The following is a 22,213-nucleotide window of genomic DNA, read 5'->3' on the forward strand; positions in this document are numbered from 1 at the left end:
TACTCCACAATTAAAGTGGGAAGAGAGAATACATTTATTATTAACTATAATTATTTCTTTTATATTTCACACCTCTATTAAGTCTGTTAAGATAATCAGCATTTGCTCATGCATTTTTGTCTTAAGCCCTATGAATAGGTCTTGTTTTCTTGACTTTAAAGAAATTTTTGGCTTCTGTGGAGAAATTTCTGCAAACAACATATATAATACTAAACAATTAGGTCTAGATTTTTCAAGTTTCATCTCATGCTTATTGATGTGCTAGGACTATATTGTTTGCAAGCCCTTGGTTTTGGTGGCTTTGGGAATTGGTTGAACTGTTGTAGATTATATATATGTTTTCCTGACTAAGATTATATATATATATTATGTTTTCCTGACTAATTTGGTTTTGCTCAAATTCCCAAATATACTTTTTTCCTAAATTCTTTCCCTTTAGTTTACAAACGCATATATATTACAGAAGAATGCAATCCACATGGTTAGATTCATTTATGCTCAGCTCATCCTGGGTTATTGGCAGGAAGATAGATGTTCCAAGTATGTGTAGAACAAGAAACTTCTCCTACAACACTGTGTGTGTGTGTGTGTGTGTGTGTGTGTGTGTGTGTGTGTGTGTATGTGTGTGTACCTCAAATGGTGACCTATTAGCTCAGAATCTTAAATAGGTAACTCCTTGTATTGGGAGTTTTTAATCAGGAGGTGATGTAACTACGTATTATTTGAAACTTTGGGTTTTTTTTTTTTCTTTATAAGACAGGAGGATTGCAGTTTTGAGGCTAGCCTCAATTTAGCAAGGTCCTCAGCAACCTAGTGAGACCCTGTTACGGAATTAAAAAGATTAATTAATTTGAAATAAAAAGTTCTTTGTATTTTCCTATCTGTCACTTCAGATTTTCCCAAGGATTAAATCCTAAAATACAATATTAATTTGTTTCTAGGTGAAAATAAGGGCAGTAAGATAAAATAAAATATGACTTAGGGAAAATTAACTGCTCTGAGCTTAGGTTTTCTCATCTGTTAAATGCAGATAAAAATGTCCAGTGTGAGGAGCTAAGTAGTGAAAATGTGGGCAAAACACCCAGAATAGCAAAGGGCTTGTGGGAAATGGTCGGATCTGCTTAGTCTTCAGTAAAACGCCCGTGAAGTTTCATATTATACTATTACCACCAAATTGGCTATAGGGGGTGTGTATTCAGGCAGGGATGTCCAGAGTGACCAGGTGTTTAAGGTAGTGCTACTGGTAGGGTGTTTTCAGAGGGTTTCTTTAAGAGAGGCCGAGCTTGCTGACCTAGGTGTTTAGGCAACAAGGCACTACTGAGCATCCTTCCTGACCCACCTGTGCAGGTGACTGGACGGACATTTGTCCAAGGCCAGTCAGTGTTGATGAGGAACATGATGGCTTTGGGGACAGACACACACACACACACACACACACACACACACACACACACACACTTGAATCCAGGGGCATTCTCCCTCTGAGCTATACCCTCCAGCCCCCCCCCCCTTTTTTGGTGGTACTGGGGGTGGAACCCAGAGGCTTTCTACCTCCGGGCTATACTCCCAGACCTATTTTATATTTTATTTGGAAACAGGCTCTCACTAAGTTGCTGAGAGCCTCACTAAGTAGCTGAGGCTGGGTTCGAACCTGTGCGATCCTCCTGTCTCAGCCTCCCAAGTGCGGGGATTACAAGCATGAGCCACCATGCCTGCCCCCCCCCCCCACCGGCCCTTTTTATTTATTTTTATTTTTTTTTATTTTTTTATTTTTTGGTGGTACTGGGGTTCCTGGAAGCCCTTCTACCTCCGGGCTACACTCCCAGACCTACTTTTTTACATTTTTTTTTGTTTGTTTGTTTGGAAACAGGGTCTCCTAAGCCAGCGCGCGCAGCTGGCTTCGAACCTGCGTGATCCTCCTGTCTCTGCCTCCCAAGCGCGGGGATTACAAGCGTGCGCCACCACACCCGGCTGCCGGCCCTTTTTAAATTTTGAAATAGGGTCTCACTAAGTTGTTGAGGCTGGCCTCCAAACTGTGATTCTCCTGTCTCAGCCTCCCAAGTACTGGGCTCACAGGTGTGCACCACCACACCCAGTTGGAGGATATTTTAATAAGCATTCTCTCTGTGTGGCCCTCCTGACCCTTGTGTACATGGCATTTGAACTTCCCTTCCCCTCCTTCTTAGATTATTGACCATCTGCAGTACAGCTCAGTGAACAGAACACGCATTTCTAAATGCACTCTGAAGAGACAGACTCTTTGGCCCAGTGTGGACCTAAAATGGCAGTCCCTGCGAGAAGCCCCTAGGAAGAGGAGAGGTCTCCAGGCCCAGCATCTGCAGACCACAGGCTATGTTTTCCACTATGAAAACGAGTATTTGTAGGAAACAGTGAAAGGCAAGGGAAGCCATCGTAGGCCATCATGGGAAAGATGGTGTCAGATGGTGGGGTGAACCGCTGTGGTAACCTCCGAAGTAATTCTGGACATCTGGATGGAGGCGAGGCGCTCAGGGTGGCAGGCATTCTGCATTTGGGACCAGGTTTTCCCAAAGGAAGATAAATGGAAAAAACATGTTTGCTTTAACTGCTGACTCATGGTACAAAGTTTTAATTCAGAGACCTTAATTGAAAATGCAGCAAGAATGTAAAAGATTTACATAGAAAATATTTCAGTATATTGGCAAGGCATTAATTACAAAGCCAGATGGTCATGGCAGAAAAAGCAACCAAGAGGCCTTTGTTTTCCTTTTGTTTTCTTAGCAGGAAACATTTTTTTTTTCTTTAGGAATTTCCAATATTCTGTTTATTAGAAGCAATGCCACCTTTCTATTGATATTAAAGAGTAGCTATCTGCTATTTTAGAATATATATTTAAAAACCACCAAAATCATCATGAGGGAATCCTGGAATATGAAAGCATTCTTGCAACAGGGACTTCATGACCAAGACACTAGCGCTCTCTCTCTCCCCGGAGGCTCATCTAATGAGGCTGTATTTCTCAGCTTCTATTAACCGTGACCGCTGTCTCAGTCAGGGGTCATTTGTTTGCAGCAGAAGGTTGGAACAGAACAGCCCGAAATTAGCTCAGAAACGAGAGTTTATTGTAAAGACAGAGGCTTTTCCTTTCTGAGAACCCATGTTCAGGGGGTATCACCGGGCTAGAAAGTTCATCTAAAAATCCTTCCTTCCTTTCTTTCTTTCTTTCTTTCTTTCTTTCTTTCTTTCTTTCTTTCTTTCTTTCTTTCTTTTTCTTTCTTCTTTCTTTCTTTTTATTTTTTGGTTCTGGGGATTGAACCCAGAGGTATTATGCCTCTGAGCTACACCCCAGCCCAATTTTATTTTTTGTTTGGAAACAGGATCTCACTAGGTTGCGGAGAGCCTCACTAAGTTGCCAAGGCTGGCTTTGAACCTGCGATCCTCCTGTCTCGGCCTCCCAAGTACTGGGATCAAAAGTGTGTATCACCACGCCCAGCTTTCCATCTTTCTTTTAAGGCACAAAGTGTTTCCTTTCTCCAGTCCTCTGCACACCTGCTCAGTGATAAGCCACCAGTTCATCTCCAGGCTGAGGTTTTTTTTTTTTTCTGCTTTTCTAAAATTAGTGGACTGAACAGTAAGCCCACCATCACTGCCTATTTGAGTTTAAAACTGCCATCTTCCTCTTCATTTAATATCAGTCCCACCTCTTTTTCTTCCTCTTTCTTTTCTTGTCTTCTTTCTTTTTTCTTTTTTTCTTTTTTGCAGGTCTGGGAATGGAACCCAGGGGCATTCGACCTCTGAGCTACACCCTCTGCTCTATTTTTATTTTTTATTTTGAAACAGGGTCTCATTAAGTTGCAGAGGGCCTCACTAAGTAGCTGAGGCTGTCTGTGAACTGCGATCCTCTGGTCTCAGCCTCCCGAATGCTGGGATTACAAGTTTATGCCGCCATACCCGGCTTGTTTTTTCATATATTTAATCTAGTATTTAAAAATTAGTTCATGTTGGGTGCATGCCTGTAATCCTAGTACTTGAGAGGCTGAGATAGGAAGATTATATACTCTAGGACAGCCTCAGCAACTTAGATTTTCAGCAACCTAGTTAGACCCTGCTTTAAAATGAAAAATAAAATAGGACTGGGGGTGTAGCTTGGAGGTGGAATGCCCCCGAGTATAATCTCCAGTAACACTCCCCCCCCACACACATACACATACACTTCCATTTCCCACACGCGACTTGCTAATTGTGTTTTCTTTCTCTCCCTTTTCTTCTTTCTTTCTTTCTTTCTTTCTTTCTTTCTTTCTTTCTTTCTTTCTTTCTTTCTGTGGTTGCTTACAGAGATTACAAATGTGCTTTCTTCACTTTAATTATAATTTATTTTAAACTAGTGCCATTAGTAGTTCTTGGATAATGAAAGAAACTTACAACATTTACGCCCATTACTGTAGTCTGAATATTTCTGTCCTCTCCGCTGAACTGATTGTTGACCTCCTCACTGCCGCGGTGATGATTAGGTCAGGGGGTCAGAGCCCTCGTGAGTGGAATTAGTGCCCTTTCTTGAAGGGGACCCTTCCCCCCCATCCACCATAGGAAGACATGTAAGAAGAGACAGGGGTGAGCCAGAAGGTAGGCCTTCATCATCAGACATTGGGGTCTGCCTTGACCTTGAACTTCCCAGCTTTCAGAACTGTGAGAAATAAATTTCTGTTGTTTATAAACTACCCAGTTTGTGGTATTTTGTTATAGCAGCCTGAACAGACTGAGACACCCACTTAACCCACTTGGGCTATTGTTATTGTAGTCCTGTGTTTCATTTCTGCATACTTTTAATCCCGCAAAACACTATTATTGTTGCTGTAAGCAGTCAATATTCATTATGTTTTACCCACATGTTTACCTTTCCCACTTCCCCACATTCCTTCCTGTATTACCATGTTCCGTCTAGTATTATTTTCCTTCTGTTTAAAATAACTTCCTTTGGTATTTATTTTAAGAAAATAGCTGCTGCTAACACATTCCCTGTTTTTGTGTGCCTGAGAGTCTTTGTTTCAAACCTAACTCTGATATGTTTATAAATTTTTCTTCTATTTTCTGTGGCCAGATTCCTACAGATAAATCAATTTCCCACCTCCAAGGATAGATCACCATAAGCATGAGAAGTTCATATAGTGTATGATTTGAAGGTCTATTTTTGGCCTAAAAGGGAAGATTCAAAGTGTGCTTTGTAACACAAGACCTATCATGAGTCAGTCTATGCACATGGGTGTACGTGTCTGCAAGAATTTCTAAGTACTTGAACTTTAATTCTTTAAAAAAAAATAGTGAGGAGTGGTATAGCTGGGTCATATGATGTTTCCGTTCCTGGTCTTTGGTGGAAACTCCATGCCGATCATCGTGGTTGTACAAATTTACAATCCAAACAATTGTGTATGAGAGTTCCTAGTTCTCCACATCCATGCCAACATTTATTCTTGTTTGTATCCTTGATGATTGGCATTCACATTGGAATTAGGTGAAATCACAGTGTAGTTTTGATTTGCATTTTCCTGATTGCTAATGATGTTGAAAGTCTTTTTTTCAAAATTTCCTGGCTATTTGTATTTCTTGTTTTGGGAAGTGTCTTTTCAGTTAAGTTGTTAATTTTTATCAGATTATTTGATTCTTTTGGTATTTTTTGAGTTCTTTATTATTCTAGATATTAGTTGTCTGTCCAAAGAGCTTTTCTGCTGGGCATGGTGGTACATGCTTATAATCCCAGCATTTGGGAGGCTGAGACAGGAGGATCACGGTTCAAGGACAGCCTCAGCTACTTAGTGAGGACCTTTGCAACTAACTCAGTGAGACCTTGTTTCAAAACCAGAATAAAAAAATCGGGCTGGGGATGTAACTCAGAGGTAGAATGCCCCTGCGTTCCATCCCCAGTACCACAACAACAACAAAAAAACAAGAGCTCTTCTCTTATTCTGTAGCTCTCCTCAGACTCTTCTGCTGCACAGAAGCTTTTTACTCTGATGTAGGTCTTGAAGGCCTACTTTGTGTCAGTGTCACTGGGATATGAAATCAAACAAGGCCTGGTCTGTCTTTTAGTAGTTCATAGTGTAGTGGGGAGGACAGGCCAATAATCTATATTATGTTAAGTATGATTATATTAAGTGTGATAAGCGTTGTGGTGGAATTCTGCATAGAATACTTTAGGAACCAAAGGAAAAGCATTTAATAAAAATAAACAGTCAAGGGGATACTTTCCAAAAGAGTTGCTTTGAATTTTATTTTACTTATTTTTTTTTTTTTTTAGTTGCTTTGAATTTTAAAGAAAGAGAGCTCAACTGGTGCTGTAAAACATTCCTGTAATCTCAGTACTTCGGAAGCTGAGACAGGAGGATCACAGGTTCGAGCCCAGCCTCAGTAAGTTAGTGAGACCCTCAACAACTTAGTGATACTCTCTTTAAAAATAAATTATTTTTTTATATATTTTTTTGTGGTACTGGGGATGGAACCCAGGGGCATTCTACCTCCGAGCTACACTCCCAGCCCTATTTTTTTATTCTTTATTTTGAAACTGGGTCTCACTGAGTTGGAAAGGGCCTCACTAAGTAGCTGAGGCTGTCCATGCACTGCGATCCACCACACCCAGCCTCCCAAATGCTGGGATGACAAGCATGTGCCACCATACCTGGCCAAAAATAAATTATTTTATTTTTATATTTTTAGTTAATAAATATTTTTATTAAAATATTTTTCTTATATATTTATTATTATATTTGTTATATTTATAAAATATTTTAGTTAAATGAATTAATAAATTATTTAATTTTTATTAAAGGGCTGATATGTAGCTGGAAAGTAGACTACTCCTGGGTTCAATTCCCAGTGTGTGTGTGTTTATCTGTCTGTCTATCTGTCTCTGTCCCCCCCCCCTCACATACACACACACTGGTCTCCTTTGAAGTATGGCAGTGTTTAAAATATCTAAGAATCAAAACACTACAGATGAAAAGGTATCTTTTACTATGGAATGTAATATTTCACTATATATTATTCTGTGTTTTTCATTCTGGTTTCACAAGTTGTTCACCTCTCCATCCATAGAGTGAGAATGTTTTACTTTTTGTTCTTACTTCTCGGAGGGCTCAGAGCTGAGCATGAAACAGGTGTTTGCTCTGTAGGAGATACTGTCTCCATCTTCTGAGGATGTCCACTATGTATACCTGGGCTGAGGATGTAGCTCAGTGGTAGAGTGCTTGTTTGGCATGTACAAGGCCCTGAGTTCAATCCCCAACAGAGAAAGGAAAAGAAAAGAAGAGAAAGAAAAAAAAAAGCGATGCACTATATATACATCTTTGGATAGAAACTTTGAAACAGAGAAGTCAGCATCTCTGCTTGCCAGGTGTGTAGAAACTCAAGAGGCCCGTAGAAAACTGTCTCCCAACAGTAGGTAGTTCCCAAATATCCCCTAGTGCCAACATTTATATAGTTAATAAGAATGGCCAATTATATTCTTGGCATTCTTCCAATCAATAGAATAGTTATCAAAACTGAAATCCCATGAAATTTAAAATTATTGTTTTGCTCTGCAAATATGGTCCTGCCGATATTTTTACTTTTTCTGAATAGCATCGGTTTTTCCATTTTAAGTGCTTTTGTACAGCTAGCTTCTGAGGCCTCCTGCAGCTGAGGCCAGTGCTTTTGGTTCTTTGCTTTGGCCACTCTACTGGCTGTTTATTTAACACCAATGCCATTGCAGTGGTCCTCCGTGTAGCTCAGCCTCATCCAGATGCAATCATCCATTAAGCTCCCAGCCCAATTGCTGGGCGCTCCCCAAACATGACTTGATGTGTGCTGTTCCTTCTGCTGGAAAGCCTCCCCATCGTTTTTGCAAAGACAAACTCCTATGCATCCTTCAAAACCACTCATGCTTTGCCTCTTCTGTCGAACAGCCCCAGGGATCCCTAAGTGGAACCATTCCTTTGTGACTTTTGTTTATTTCTATGATAGTGCCTCCAATATAATTGCCTAATTATTTAACACTTTCCTCTACATTCAGTCTGAGGGCAGGAACCGTGTCTCCATGTTTCTACTGCCATATGTAGTAGATGTTTAAGAAAACTTTTCTTTTGAAATGAATGTGTCAATTAGACTTTCTGTTACAAATAACTGAAATAGCCCTTAATGATCTATAGGCAAAATAAAAGATTTGTTGGGCACGACTAGGGACAGATTAATGCTGGGTTTGGGAAATGTGCAGGACTCACAGGAACTCAAGAGGCCAGTCGGCAGTAAAGATAAAGTCTCATTACCACTCGCATGCAGGCATCCTCCCATGATATCCTCAGGTGGGAGAGAGAGGCCCGTTGACTGAGCCTGTGTCCCAGGCTCACGTTTTGGGTGCCCATTCCACGGACAGGCTGTGATGAGGTTGACCTGCCCGCTTGAGCTGGGGGACTCATGAGCAGGGGGCAGGTACTTCTTCCCACCACAATTACACACAGTGGGGAAAGCAATTCCCCGGAAGGAAACTGGGATATCATCAAAAAAGGAATGAAATACATCTAACTTTAAAAAAACAGACCAGTGTCTACTACAGTAAGTGAGACTTTCCAAAATACAAAATGAGAAGACTGTATGATTTGAAAATCATTTTAACATTGGATGGTTTGATTTCCAGCAAAATCACTTTTGACATTTAGCACCTTTCCTTCTTTTCCTTGATGAACTCAGAGCTCTTGCATAAATTTAATAATGTGTTATATACCCCCTGGGTATCTGATTTACTGACTTGCGCTGAATGATTGGACTCAATACAAAAAAAGAGCTTGCAAACTCTGCCTATGGTTTTCCAGCCATCAAGGAACTAAGCTCTTTGGCTCCCTGGAGAAGCTAAAAATTCTAAAATGACGTGCCCCCTGCTCTGGTTTCTGCGTTTCAGCATTTCTCCTCTGTTTTCACATACTTTTGCTGCTTTAAAATTAAATCTAAGAAACTCATTCCATATTTTTTCATCATCTGCTTTTGAAAGTGAATGTTATGGATTTATGGTTTGGGCTTCTTTGATGTTAGAGTAGCAGACTACGCTCGCTTCACTTGTTTTTGTTTCCATTTTTTTATATTTATGAGGCTTTGATAATTTGATTTATTAAAACACCACAGTCAGTGGAGGGGGACTGACACCATTTGCATTGTTGGAAAGTGTCATGGGCCGTCAGGCGCTAGCTCCCTATGGGGACCTTGTGTCTGTTACTGTATGTCCCCGCCCCCCAGTCTTCAGGGAAGTTTGGCATTAAGCAGTATCTTCAGCTATACCCTAAGGATATTCATTCCTAAGACATTTCAAGGGTTTTGGATTGAATTCCAACCCTCTAATTTTGATTTTGTATATGCCAAAGTATACAGAATGATTGACTAGTTTTTCTTATTGGGAAACAGAAATGCTCCTTTCTTGCTACCTATAGTGATTGTGGATCTGATGTATTAAAGTCTAACTTTCATATCATATCATTTCAAGTGTATTAACCAGTAGTTTGGAATTTCCCAGCGCAAGAGGATAGTCTCTGACACACTGGTGTATATTATGAGTCCCTGAGGATGAGTAGGTCAGAAGGGCAAGAATGGCCCTTGCCATGAGGTGGAGAATATTTTTCTGTTTTCAGTTTCTATAGAGAAGGGAATATAGAGAAGGGATATGGAGAGAAAACAGTGAGTTATCTAGCATGGAAAGGTTAGCAGTGGATAACACAGGTAGAGCTCAAAGCCATAGAGAACACATCAGGGTTGGAGGAGTTGCTAGACCCTTCTTTCCTTCCTTCCTTCCTTCCTTCCTGCCTGCCTGCCTGCCTGCCTGCCTTCTGTCCTTCCTTCCTTCCTTCCTTCCTTCCTTCCTTCCTTCCTTCCTTCCTTCCTTCCTTCCTTCCTTCCTTCATTTCCTGACAGTTCTGGAGATTTTGGTTTTCAATCCATGTCAGACTGGGTCTGTGGAGCTCAGGGCTTAGAGGTAGAAAGCAGAGAGAGGAGAAAGCAATGTCCTGCTCTCACATCATGGAGGCTACAAGCAGGAAAGAGAGCAAGGGGGAAGAAGGACCTTATATAATCCCCAAAACTACATTCCCAGGGACCTCTCCTTATTAACCAAGCTACACTTCCGATACTGCTGCCTTGTTTCTGTGATGGCTAAGGAGACATTCTAAATCTGTACTATTACAGAGAAGGCCCTAGACTCTTTACTATTTATTTATTTATTTATGTTATTTATGCATTTAGTACTGATGATTGAACTAGGGGTGTTCTGCTCCTGAGCTATACCCCAGCCCTCTTTTTAAATTTTGAAAAGAGGGTCTTGTTAAGGCCTCTAGCTTGTGATCCTTCTGTCTCAGGCTCCCACTACTAGGATTACAGGCTTGTGCCACACTCAATAGCTCCCTCTGCAACACTACTGAGTCTCAAGATGGAGGAACCCTTACAAGCTACTACTCACATGAGTGTGTGTGTGTGTGTGTGTGTGTGTGTGTGTGTGTGTTTGGATAATATAATAAAGAAATAACAAGGACTCTTGCAGGATCTGGGAAATAGAAAATAGCCACATCATAGGGGATCAGAACTGGAAAGTAGCCGGGCGTGGTGGCGCACGCTTGTAATCCCCGCGCTTGGGAGGCGGAGACAGGAGGATCGCGCAGGTTCGAAGCTAGCCACGCGCGCTGGCTTAGGAGACCCTGTTTCTAAATAAAAATATAAAATAGGTCTGGGAGTGTAGCCCAGAGGTAGAAGGGCTTCCAGGAACCCCAGTACCACCAAAAAAAAAAAAAAAAAAAAGAACTGGAAAGTAAGAAGCTAAGGGATCTGCCTCTTGCCGTTCCTTAGGGATCACACAATCTCTTTTCCTCCAAACTGACATTCCAGTGTGATATCACCTATTGTGTTTTTGGTCAGTAAGAAAACAGAAAGGCAATTAGAAATGTCAGGAAATACAAAAAGGGATGGCCTAAAAATGAAGTAAACTAATGAAATGATTGTGTGTGTGTGTGTGTGTGTGTGTGTGTGTGTGTGTGTGTGGTACTGGGGGATTGAACCCAGGGGCCTTCTACCTCTGAGCTACACTCCTAGCCCTATTTTATTTTGGAAACAGGGGTCACTAAGTTGCAGAGGGCCTTACTAAGTTGCTGAGGCTGGCTGTGAACCTGCAAACTTCCTGTATCAGCCTCCCAAGTACTAGGATTACAAGCATGTGTCACCACACCTGGCTATGGAATGACTTTGAGCTAATAGTGTCAAGAGAAAGAATCAGTTTCCCCTTGACATATGGAATGTTATTAACCTGACATAGGTTTATTAACAGAAAAAGGACATCTTCCTAATGAATTCACCAACTAATACTATTATTAATATATTACTATCATTATTAAGTAATGTGAATGAATTGTTAGTATAGTTATTATCTACTAATATATTTGAAATTCTCACTATGTGTTGGGCTCTGGGCTAAGTGCTTTAGATAGATTGCTTTTATTTTTTTTTAAAACAATCTCATGGGGATAGATATTGTGAACTTATTGAGGCATAGAGATGAGTTGCAGAGCTATTCTGAGCCACAGGACTTACATGTATTTCTCATGCTTCCGGCTAAGCTGTGTTATCCCATCAGCAATGAGTAATATTTACAAAATCATTATCAAAAATCCCCTTTTTATTTCTTAAAGAATCATTCTCTAGATAAAGCATGTAAGACTTGGTTGTAATTACAAAGGAGAATGTAAACACTCTTTACCTTGGTCACAGAAAAATAGTAATATAGATGTACCAGTATTGGGAAGAAGCTTCAAAATGTATTAATGTACCAGTACTGGGAAAGATTCTCAAATTTTCAAATACATCTTTGGTAGTAAAGAAGCCAGGAGCTTCAGAGAAAGGGGCTGCAGGATTCCAGGCACCAAGGGAGATTAGCAAGACAACAGGGATAGTTTCAGGGCCTTTTCCATTATAAAGATAAGATTTTCCAAGGAAGTGAAAGGATGCCATAAATGATCCCAGACTTCGATAATCATGAAAGGATGCCATAAGCAGTGATCAATTAACACATTTTGGGGCTTAGGGAAACAGGACAGACCTGCAGGAAGGAATCCCCCACATCAAAAGACTGGCCCTGGGGTTAGGATCTTTGTGGGTTAGGAGACTGGCTATAAGAATACTCTGGGTCCAGAAATCTTCGGTGAATTCGTTTGAACACTCCCCACCCCATGCCACTCCTGAATGGCATGGGGCTGTGGCTGTCTTCTGTATTTCTATCTTTTTAATAAACTCCTTTAACTCTTCAGCAAGAGTCCGGGCTATTGCATATTTATCCTTAGATCAGGACAAGAACCCGCAGTTTTTGTCAGTGGAGGAATTGTTTCCAAGACTCTTAACAAAGGTCCCCGGGGACAGTTTCCCAAACCATAACAGTCCAAACCATAACGATACACAGAATTGGGGGAGAAAGGGGAAAAAAGAGCAACTATTTCACAGTGAAAAATATTATTTAATGTTACTGTATCAAATGTGTGTATATATCTTTCTTTTGACACTACATATACATATATGTGTACATGTATGTGGAATGGAGGTAGAACCCAAGGGCATTCTACCTCCAAGCTATACCTCCAGCCCTATTTTATGTTTTATTTAGAAATAGTATCTCACTGAATTGCTGAGAGTCTTGCTACATTGCTGAGGCTATCTTCGAACCTGTAATAGAATTATCTCAGCCTCCTAAGAACTGAGATTACAGGTGTGAGCCACCACACCTGACTCAAAGCTTTATTTTGAACCTCATAAAAATGGCTAATAGACCGAGCTGGACGTAGTGGCACACACCTTTAATCCCAGGACTTAGGGGACTGAGACAGGAGGATCAAAGGTTTGAGTCCAGCCTCAGCAATTTAGTGAGGCCCTCAGCAACTTAGCAAGACCCTTTTTCAAAATAAAAAAGGCTGGGGGTTTATCTCAGAGGTAGAATGCCCCTGGATTCAATACCCAGTAAGACAAAATTAATTAATTAACTAATATAACTACAAACAAAAATGGGTTAAGCTGAATGTGGTGGCACTCTCTTGTAATACCAGTACTAGGGAGTATGAGACAGGAGGATAACAGGTTGGCAGACAGCCTCAGCAACTTAACAAGACTCTTATCAACCTAGTCAGACCCTGTTTTAAATTAAAAATAAAATAGAGCTGGGGGTGTAGGTCAAAGGTAGAATGTCCCTGGGTTCAATTCCCAGTACTACCCCCATCAAAAATGAGTTACAGTTAAAAGAAAGTTTAATGTAAGATAATTTTTTTCTATTTTTCAAAGCAAAAATTAATAAATTCTACTTAAAGTTGGTAAACCAAAAGATAGTATAAACATGCCATTTGAAGTTTGTAATGACTCCTAAGGAAAAAAAAATTATAAACAAGTGAAACTGTTCATCTATGAAAAATGGGCCCAGGTTGGGGATAACGGAGTGTAATTTTTACTTTTTATTTTATACCTTTTCATTTAAATGATCATTCCCATGTGCACATATTACCTTTTGTAATAAGAACCAGGCCCATGCTATTCACATCGGTAAGTCCGTGTGGATTTGCCACCAAGCGGGAGGAGGGGCTCTGAGCCCTGAGGTCTGTAGCCCTTTGTATTATCTGACTGACTCTATACTCCGGCATCCGAGGTTCTGCCCAGAGGAAGTAAGAACCCTCCTGTCTGAACATCAGACTCTTTTTTTCTCTTTTACAAAGGGTTCTTGGATGGGAAGGCATAGGTTCCACTTCTTCCCATTGTGTCTTATCATTCTGGTCCCTGGGTGCAAAAAGCACTGTGGTTTGACCTGTATGGCGGATGAGGTTCAGGAAGGAAAAGCAGCCTACCCAGAAGGGCTCACAATATTGAGAGATAGTTGAAAGGTATTATTTCACATATATGTGTAGAAAAGTCTGCAAGACCTTTCCAAGAGCAGCTGGTGCCTCTGAGGAGAGGGCTGGGTGAGGGGAGAGTGTATAGATGTAATGTGTCTGCTGTTTGGATGGTATGGACATTTATTAGTTTTTGTTTAATTTTTTTGTTTTGATTTTAATCGATTCTAGTGCTTTCTATGTTGTATCTGTTTGAATCATCACAATTAGCCCAGATAAATATGAACCAGTATTTATCTCTACTTTTTTATAAAAAATTAATAGACTATATATTTTTTTATACTTTTTTTAATTTGGAAACAGGGTCTCTTAAGCCAGTGCGGCTGGCTTCAAACCTGCGCGACCCTCCTGTCTCCGCCTCCCAAGCGCGGGGATTACAAGCGTGCACCACCACGCCTGGCAATAGACTATATTTTGAGCAATTTTAGTATCATAAAAAAATGGGGTGGGGAATACTGAGTATCCTCACCCCCACCTCAGTTTCTCTTTGATTAACATCTTGTGTAACTGGTCCTGGACTTATTAAAATTGATGAGCCAATATTGATATTGTATAACAAGCTAAAGTCCATAGTTGAAATGAGGACTCGCTCTTGGTACTGTGTATTCTATGGATTGTGATGAATACATAGGATGGTGCATCCACCATCACATTATACAGAACAATGTCCCTCCCTAGAACTCCTCTGCGTTTCCTGTTATAGTTGAGATGAATGTTACCATTTGGGGGTGAGGGTTACCATTTAGGGGAACAGTCCCTGGGGACCTTTGTTAGACCTCCGGAAACAATTCCCCTCAAACACAAAAACCGCGGGTTCTTGTCCTGAACTAAGGATAAGAATAAATATGCAATAGCCCAGACTCTTGCTGAAGATTTAAAGGTGTTTATTAAAAAGATAGAAATATGGAAGACAGTTACAGCTCCATGCCATTCAGGAGTTGCATGGGGGTGGGGTGGATCGATTGAATTCACCACCAAAGATTCCTGAACCACAAGTCTCTTTTTACTGCCCCAACCCAGGTCATTTGATATGTAAATATCTTGCCCCCTCTGGGGCAGGGGTGGGGGGCAGCTCTGTCTCCACAGACCCTCACACCTTTTGTTACACTCCCAAAATATGTTAAGTTGCTTATGCAGAATCTGGGATTTCCTCACATCCTTAAGGAAGTTTGCCTGTCTTTAGAAATGTAAAAAGGCCCTTTTTCCTGAAGCTCCTGGCTTTCTTTACTACCAAAAATATATTTTTAAAATTGGAAATCTTTCTCAATACTGGTACATTAATACATTTTGAAACCTCTTCCCAATACTGGTACTTTCCCCTGTTTATTTCTCCCTCAGCTGGTTTTTCTGCAATCTGTGATTCCCATTCCTGCTCTGCTGGCTGGTCCCACTTGTCTGCAGAGTGAAATGGCCCCAGCACCTGTTCCTTCTGCTCCGATTCAGTGCTCGGTGATAACAGGATCACGAGTGGTCTTCAAGCACCTCATATCCTGCCGCTACCGCCACTTGTCAGGGGGAAGCCCAGACAGGATGAGATCCACATTCCCAGCTGTCCCTGTCTTCCAAGGAAGAGAAACCCTAAACCAGTAGCTAAAGAGTGAAACCAGATACCCCAGGGAAGGGGATGTTAGGTCCCTGGTGGTCTGCTAGCGAGGCTCCAGGCCAGAAGCCCCAATGTGCAGGGGAAAACAGCACAGGTACCTATGTGGCCAGCCCTGTGGGGGTCTCGGCTGGCAGGACTGAGGTTTGTAGGGAAGCACTTTGATTGCAGAGTGATGAGGTGCCATATGGAGGCCTCCTGCTTCCTGGAGGAAGCATCAGTCCCGAGACCAGGGACATCAGTCCTAGACATCAGTCCCGAGACCAGGGCCAGCACTGGGGGAGTCTCTCGTGGAGAGAGCTCAGCATGAAGCTGTGAGATATTTCTTCAGGCAGTGTTTTTCAAAGATTTCAAACTGTGACCTGCAGTAAGATTGTATTTTATGTGGGTATCTAGTGCACACATGCTGTGCACACACTTGTGCTCGCACACACACACACACACACACACACACACACACCTATACATTGCTAAAGTATTAGCATCTTTGGGATTATTCTAGAAATGCAGAATATGGAGCTTACTTCCTATCTACTAAATCATATTCTGTATTTTAACAAGATTCTCAAGTAATTAAGATAGATATTAAATTTTAAGAAGCACTATTTCAGGATACTTTGAGCTAAAGAGAGTAAACCACAAGTATATGCCTTAGGTAATCTCATTCCATAGGTTTCCTACATTTGAGACCAGAGACCATTGCAAATTGTCTAAATATGGTGGCCTGGGATCTTGATTTCCATTCCTTTTAAGACCCTACCCCCACATAATCACAATGATAACTAACTTCTATCTAGTGCCTTACACATACTAACTCTTTCAATCCTCATGATAAACATAACAAGGTGGATGCCATTATTTTGCATTTTGTATATGAGAAAACTGGGTACAGAATTGTTAAATAACTCTTCCTGGCCACACAGCTGATCATGGAAACACAAACGCATAAAATCACAAAAGGAAAGAGCATGAAATGCACCAGGGATGAAGATGGTCAGCAGATTTCTGCACAATGGAAAATGAGCAGGAGACTATTGCACAAAGTAGCTAGAGAGAGTTGGGCTCTCACATATTCTTCCTGGAGGCCTACAAAGGTGATGGGAACCAGGGTACCTCACAAGACCATTGAGAGGCTCTGTGCTTAAAAGCAATGGGTATAGGTGAGAGTCAAGGTGATAACTAGAAGCAAACACTGAACAACTTCCTCTGTTGGCACTCCCTGCGATCTCTCAAACCCCTAGTGCAAAAGGCATAGGCAGCTGGTGCTTACTCAGGACAGGATGTATCTACCAGCTCTGCTCCAAAGAATGTGAACTGGTAATCTCGGAGAAAATCAAGACTTCTCATGTAGATATTATTTATCTTTTCATTTGGACATGTGACCCTCCCTGCCCAGCTTAAAAATTGGCCAGAATTCTATGTTGAATCAAATAATGAAGTGTAAAGGTAGAAACATTTCAGACCTGAGAGGACTTTGAAAGTCTATCTCTTATGCCCCCTTCTGTAGGAAGTCACTTAAGGATGTTCTCCAGCAAAATAAGGGAGTAAACTAGCTGGGTACAAGGGCCCATGCTTGTAATCCCAATACTTGGGAGGCTGAGGCAGAAGGATAACATGTTTGCAGCCAATTTCAGCAATTTAGCAAGATCCTCTGCAATTTAGTGGACCCTGTTTCAAAATAAAAAGATAAAATTGGGTTGTGAATATAGCTCAGAGGTAGAAAGCCCACTGGGCTCAATCCTAAGAAAAGAAAATGAAAAGATAGTATGAGACAGAGTCTGGGAGAATGTGGGGACTGAAGCCAGAGGGCATTCTACCTCCAAGCTACTTTATTTTTTGTTGTGAAACAAGGACTCACCAGGTTGCTGAGAGTCTTACTTAAAGGTCCACCACCTCAACACCATGACACTGAGGACCAAACCTCTAGTAAACAAACCTTAGAGGGAAAAACACACCCAAACCATAGCATTTGCCCCATTTTTATAAAGTAGGGAGTCAAGGAACATGGCTTGGAATTAATGGAGTCTCATGGGAATGTGGATTGAAGCAATTTGGCAAGATATCTAAGTAAACTAAAGATGCCCATACTGCCATGTCCCAGTAATTCTTGGAGGCTCTATAGCATCACTGAGAATGGCTCAAAGGAGTCACTTGAGATCATGAGGAAGTACTCCATGGGGATCGCAAGCAGGGCCTCTGGAGCCAGGCAGTCACTTACTAGCTGCTGAGATTTAAGCATGTGACCACTTCTCTGTGCCTCCATTTCACATAAATAAATAAAAATTGCTGCCAGATCAAATTAGTTAAGCAACGTAAAGTATTTAGCAATGCTTGGCAGATAGGCACGCAGTGCTATAGTTGTTATGACTATCATAAATAAACTGTGGCACATTAAAGAAGGAATATTAGGCAGCACTTAAAAGGACTGTACCTTACATGTGTTAACATAAACTTTGAAAACATCAAAGTGAATGAAAGAGCCGATTATAAAATAAAACGTTTAGCTGGGTGTGGTGGTGAATGAACCCTTGTAATCTTAGTACTTGGCAGCTGAGACAGGAGGATCACAGGTTCATGGCCAGCCTCAGCTACTTAGTGAGACCCTCTACAACTCAGTGAGATCCTGTTTCAAAATAAAGAAAAAAAATAGGGCTGGAGTGTAGCCTTGAGATAGAATGCCCCTGAGTTCAATCCCCAGTGCCACAAAAATACATACATACATACATACATACATTAAAACATTTAAAACAAGTGCAGTGTCACACACCTCTAATTCCAGTACGTGGGAGATAGAAACAGAAGTACTACAGGTTCAAGGCCAGCCTTGGCAACTTAGTGAGATTCTGTTTAAATATAAAAAATAAAAAACGCCGGGCGTGGTGGCGCACGCTTGGAATCCCAGCATTCGGGAGGCTGAAACCGGAGAATTGTGGTTCGCGGACAGCCTCAGCTACTTAGTGAGGTCCTCTGCAACTCAGTGAGACCCGGTTTCAAAATAAAAGAATAAAAATTAGGGCAGGGGGTGTCACTCGGAGGTAGAATGCCCCTGGGTTCCATCCCCAGACCCGAAGAAAAAATAAATAAATAAAAAATAAAAAATAAAAAGAGCTGTAGGTTTAGCTCAGAGGTCGAATGCCCATGGGTTCAATTCCCAGTACTAAAATAAATAAAAAATAAACAAAATAACATGTTTAAAGTAATAGTATAATTTATATATACTTTCAAAACACAAAAGGCAATAGTATATATTATATATAGATACAAAATACATATGTAAATATTTACTTATTTATTTATTTATTTATTTTTGCAGTACTGGGGATGAAACCCAGGGGCATTCAACCTCTGAGCTACACTGTCAGCCTTATTTTTTATACTTTTATTTTTAAAACAGGATCTCACTAAGTTGAGGAGGGCCTTATTAAGTAGCTGAGGCTGGCTGCAAACCTGCGATCTCTTGTCTCAGCCTCCCAATTACTGGGATTAGAAGTGTGTGCCACCACGCTCAGCTGCAAGAATATATATATATTTGTATAAAATATGTATTTGTATCAATTTTTTTGTGTGTGGTGGTACTAGGGTGGAACCTAGAGGCTTTCTACCTCCAGGCTATACTCCCAGAGACCTATTTTATACTTTATTTGGAAACAGGGTCTCACTAAATTGCTGAGAGCCTCACTAAGTAGCTGAGGCTGGCTTCAAACCTGTGTGATCCTCCTGTCTCGGCCTCCCAAGTGCAGGGATTATAAGCGTGCGCCACCACGCCCGGCCTAAAAATATTTTTATATATACACACAAAATGTGTTAGTAACCTGGATGTTATATGATTTATACTCATATTTCCTAATAAAGCATTAAAATACAAATCAAATTGATGGAATAAGAAAAGTATTTGTACATAAACACTTTGTACAGAGTTTGAAGTTTTGAAGGTAACACATAAAAAGCATATAAATATTAAATATTGGGAGACGAAGGGAGGAGAAAGAACGTGATCATTTTCATCTGTAAAACTGAAGGGTCATTAGGTAATGTTTAAAGTTGATAAATTAAGAAATAGGGCATAGGCACACTATCTGTAATTATGAGGGTTACTGCCAAAATAACTAAAAACAAAAGTTGAGATAAATTGTCCCTGGAGAATGAAGTTGGATAAGCTCACCCATCCTATCTTGTTTGTTAACATGTGGCTTGGATTATCTTGATAAAATTTTAATTCAAATTTAAGCTTAACATAAAGAAAGAGCTGCAAGTCCTCCTTGGGACCAGAAATTATTACAATTATTTTTGTGTATGTGTGGTACTGGGAATTGAACTCAGGGGCATTCTACCTTTGTGCTACACCACAGCCTTATTTTTTTATTATTATTTGTGAAACAATATCTTACTAAATTGCTGAAGGCCTCACTAAGTTGCTGAGGCTGGTAGTGAACCTGCGATCCTCCTGATTCAGCCTCCCAAGTACTGAAATTACAGGTGTGCATTACTGTGCCCAGCTGGACCAGAACTTTTGAAGATAAGTGGCACCCGGTCGGTGAGAGGTGCATGAGAGGAGCAGGGAGGCTGAGCAAGTGACCCTCGGGGAAAGCACATTGCGATAGGCCTTGAGGTCCCTCTGCCCCCGGAATAACCATCTCTGGGACTGGCGGGGATGATGAGTTGCACCGTGTTCAGGGAGCTTCAGTGCAGAGAGCTAAAGGCCCTGGCTACATTCTACTCTCAGCCACGACGTGGACAGAAAATAAGCAGCCAAGCTCCTGAAGACAATTTTCACACAGAGATGACTTACAGAGCTCTGGGCAGGGTGTGGGCCAGCAAAGTGGGGTGCTGAGCAGCCAGGGGCCAGAAACCTGAGGGAGCCCCATTCCCAATCCTGGGCCTTAAGCAGAGGGAGGGAGGCCTGGTGGGCACTGGTGCCCTATGTAGCAAACACCGTGGTTGCTTGCCCTGAATCCTCGTGGCCCACATTGGAGTTTACCTGCACACAGAGAGCACATCCCTTCAGCTGACGCTCCTCTGCTCTCTCCTCTGGCTCCTTACCTGGTCCTTCCCCCAGTACCTGAGCTGGCTCAGCCCTCCCTTCCCATGAACTGAGCTGAAGAAATGGCCCCAAAGACAACTGGTAATTACCCCCAGGGATGTCGGTCAGTGGTCAACTGCTCTAGCTTCTCCACCTCTGGGATGGAGAATTCTGAGCTGAAGAATTGTTCCTCAATCCACTAGGCTTGAGCCTCCAGGTTCATTGTGGTAACTGTTATTCTTTCAGGCTCATTGTGGTAACTGTTCCCTGGCTGGTTTTCTCCCTTCTCTGTCTTATTTCTATCTTTCCTTTAGTAAGCCAATCACCTTCACACAAGAGATAAGATACCAAACTAAGACACCTGGAAAGGAGGCTGGCCAATAGAGGCTGTCAGTGGGGCTGAGGGTGCAGCATAAGATAGAAAGGCTGAGGCAGGCTGGACTAGTGGTGCATGCCTGTAATCCCAGTACTTGGGAGGCAGAATTGCCTTAGCAACTTAGCCTGATTTGTTTCATAATTAAAAAATAAAAAGGACTGGGAGTACAGTTTAGAGGCAGAATGCACCTGAATTCAACCAACCCCCAATACAAAAAGAAATATATAAAGCTGGGTGTGGTGGCGTGAGTTTGTAATCCCAGCATTTGGGAGGATGAGACAGGAGGATCCAGGTTCATTTACTTAGTGAGGCCCTCTGCAACTCAGTGAGACCCTGTATCAAAATAAAGAATAAAAAAATAGGGATGGCAGCCCGCTGACTGGGCCGGAGGGCTCTGCGCCCACCTCTCTGCTGCCCGCCTATCCCGGAGTGCGGGGCGGAGCGCGGGGACGCGGCTCCAAGCAGGGTCTTAAGATTCTGCCCTCCACAGAAGTCTTGCCATGATTGGATCGGACCCCCAGATAAATATTCAAACCTTCGACCTGTTCACTTTTACATCCCTGAAAATGAGTCACCATTGGGAAAAAAAAAAGCTTAGAAAATTAAGACAGGAAACCCAAGAATGGAATCAGCAATTCTGGGCAAACCAGAATGGGACTTTTCGAAAGGAAAAAGAAGAATTCATTCACTCACAACAGAGCTAAAGGCCTGGGCCCGGGAACTGTGTGTGGTCAAAAAGCAACACTGAATGCAGAAGAAATGGCTGACTTTTACAAGGAACTTTTAAGTAAAAATTTTCAGAAGCATGTATATTATAACAGAGACTGGTACCGGTGGAATTTCACCATCACGTTCCTCATGGGGAAGGTGGTCCTGGAGAGGATTTGGAACAAGCTGAGATGGAGGCAAAGGACGACAAGCAGTCAGGAGCCTGACTGCCTCGGTGTCCAGGCCACTTACACGGGCCTAGGGACTGGAAGTGCCCTGGGTCTCCAGGCAGGCCCTGCTCCCTCCTGACCGGTCACAGCGGCTTCCTATTGCTGACGATGGCCATGGAACCCAAGCACTGCTTGCCCGCTCTGTGTCTCAAGTCATACCAGTTCAGAACAGCAGTATAAGCCGGGAGTGGTTGGGCACACTTGTAATCCTAGCATTCCGGACCAGAGACCAGAGGATCGCTATTCACGGGCAGCCTCAGCTACTAGTGAGGCCCTGTTTCAAAAATGAAAAGACTAAAAACTATGGCTGGGTTGATGTAGCTTGAAGGTAGAATGTCCCTGGGTTCCATCCCCAGTACCACCAAAAAAAAAAGAACAGCAGCA

The 22,213-nt window shown here is 41.8% G+C and overlaps 1 pseudogene across 1 annotated transcript; it reads left to right on the plus strand.

The window, feature by feature from the left end:
- Positions 1 to 2,422: 2,422 nt before the first annotated feature.
- On the plus strand, positions 2,423 to 21,908 carry LOC308271031 (cytochrome c oxidase assembly factor 8-like; annotated as a pseudogene). Its single transcript has 2 exons — positions 2,423 to 2,512; positions 21,322 to 21,908. The product of its transcript is annotated as a cytochrome c oxidase assembly factor 8-like (transcript).
- The last annotated feature ends 305 nt before the right edge of the window (positions 21,909 to 22,213 follow it).

The sequence above is a fragment of the Muscardinus avellanarius genome, assembly GCF_963383645.1.
Source record: "Muscardinus avellanarius genome assembly, chromosome: 12".
In the NCBI taxonomy this organism is placed as follows: Eukaryota; Metazoa; Chordata; class Mammalia; order Rodentia; family Gliridae; genus Muscardinus; species Muscardinus avellanarius.